Here is a 2,668-nt window from a genome sequence, read left to right on the forward strand (position 1 = left end):
CTGAGGGTTTCCTAGACTGAAGGGCATGGTGCTACCTCAGGAAAGCTCCAGACACAACCATAACCTACATCTCATAATTGTCTTTTAAATATACGTAAAATAAAAACTACAGAATAAAATATAAAAATTTAAATACCCAGCTTTCTTCTCTCTAGACCTTCTTTGTCTAAAAAGCATCAGTGTTGGGAAAAATAGAATCCAGTTTTTCTTTTTTATCTTTTAATTCCTCTAGTAGTTCTCTCTCTCTCTTCTCTCTCTCTCTCTCTCTCTCTCTCTCTCTCTCTCTCTCTCTCTCTCAATCCACTTCCAGCTGGGGCCCAAGGGAGCAGCTCAGAGTGGTATCTGCACTCCAGACTTCTCAGGCTAAGAGCTTAGCCCCTTATTACTCAAAGGGTGATTTGATGACTCCACCTGATCACCAGGGCGCTTCTAAGAAATTCTTATTTTCAGCTTCTTCCTCAGGCTCACAAATTTACAAATCTGTGTTCCAGAGAGATTCCCCAATGACATCGATGCACACTCACGTGTGTGTGTGTGTGTGTGTGTGTGTGTGTGTGTGTGTATGCAAGTGTCCATGGAACCTGGAAGAGAGTGTCTCACGCCTGCTGGCTGAAATTACAGGGAGTTATGTGCTGGGTCTCTGGAAGAGCAGCAAGGGCTCTTAACAGCTGATCCATCTCTCTAGCACCCATCCTCCTCTTAAAGGAAAGCTTCAGGCATCCCCTTGTCTTGTTACTTTTCTGATCACTGTCACAAGACGCCTGAGGGAAGGGACCTAAGGTGCGAGAGGATTTCTTCTGGATCCTGGTTCCACGGTGGGAAAGACTTGGGCCCCTCGTGGTGGTGGGAGCATGTTGTGAAGGCTCCTTAGACCTCAGACGAGCAGAAAACTGTCTTCTGGCTGGAACAGGAAGTGCATGTAGCTTTCAAAGCCCAAGTACAGGGACTGATTCCTGTTAGGTAAGCCACACTGCCCAAAGGTTACACAACCTCCCAGAACAGTGCCACCAGTTGGGGATCAAGGGCCCCAAAATAAGTCTTTGGGGTACAGTGTAGACTCGGAGCACAACACCCCTCCAGATAATGACACAGCTTTACCTCCAAAGGTGGCTTAACCCACCCTTCCTAACTCCCCAAGCCATAGGCAGGGTTTTAGGCAAAGTTACTGAAAAAGAAGTTTTTGAGGAAGGAGTTTCCTTTACAGTTCCTCAAATCATACTAAGGAAAACATTTTAACCCAGTACAATGTGGGCTGAGGAAATAATCATTTTTTAAAAAAGATTGAGGTTATTAAATAGATGAGGGCTAATCACTGTGTCCAGGGAGACCAGGTTTTTTAACCTTCAATTGCTTTTGCAATTTCAGATAAAAAGCACAATTACCACATCTCAGGGATTCGGTTGTGAAATTCAGTTTTGTTTTTTTCTTTCTTTTTCCTTTCTGATCTTGAGTCGGACACTAAGCATTTCTAGAGAGGGGAGCAAAGGTTTCAGCCAATTTATTATGGAACACAGCATATCTATATATTTTGTAAGATACCATAGTTACATAAAATGTGAACTTTAGGATCTCAAAGTACAAAAGAACCAAGGCAGATCCGCGTACATGTGATAAAAGCAAGTGTTTATGGGATTGGAGTGATGTCTCAATGGTTAAGAGGACTTGCTGTTCTTTCGGGAGATCTGGGTTTGGTTCTCAAAACACCCATGGGAGTCTACAGTCTAATACCAGGGGATTCAACCCCACTGTCTTGCCTTCCGGGGCATCAGGCATGCGCATGTTACACATACAGATATGCAAGCAAATCCTCAAAAGCATAAAGGAAAAATAAAATCTTAAAAAAAGTGTTCATACAATAGGATCTTGCAGCCGGGCGGTGGTGGCGCACGCCTTTAATCCCAGCACTTGGGAGGCAGAGGCAGGAGGATCTCTGAGTTTGAGGCCAGCCTGGTCTTTAAAGGGAGTTCCAGGACAGGCTCTAAAGCTACAGAGAAATCCTGTCTCGAAAAACCAAAAAAAAAAAAAAAAAATAGGATCTTGCATTTATAATAGTCCAGTCAGAATGGTGAACATGAATATTTTGCAAGTCTAGACAAACAATTCCTTTTTTAAAAAGGCAATATTCTAGTTGTGTGTATTTACTGGATACGGCATGGAAAATCTGATACAGATAAACATGTGCCATGTTTATCATGTACCATGTTTATCATGTACTATATTTATCATGTATCATGATCAAACTGAGGTCCAGGGGGATTTGCTGACTGAGACTTGCTTTTTCGTCCAAACCAGTGAAAACTGGGTTTTGAAGCAGTTATTCCATGTACAATCTGTACCTACCATGGCTGCATGAAACTATGTAACCTTTTTGAGAAATTTGCCTTAAGCATGAAAGATGTTGAAGAAAATCTGAAACGTGAGTATAAATTACACAAAAGAACCAAGAGCAAGGCTTGCTTCCCTCTGGGAAAAGCAGCAATGAACGCCAGAGGTTATCCTTCTTCATTGGACTTCGTTGCTTCTTATCTAGGAAAAGAACTCCTTATGGAATCTTCTGGGTTAATGATAATGGCACAAGCCTACATGACACATAGAAGCTGGACTACTCAATACTGGCAAAAGTAAATACTCCATGGGCTGGAGAGATGGCTCAGAGGTTAAGAGCATT

This window comes from Microtus ochrogaster, chromosome 24 (assembly GCF_000317375.1).
Source record: "Microtus ochrogaster isolate Prairie Vole_2 chromosome 24, MicOch1.0, whole genome shotgun sequence".
NCBI lineage: Eukaryota > Metazoa > Chordata > Mammalia > Rodentia > Cricetidae > Microtus > Microtus ochrogaster.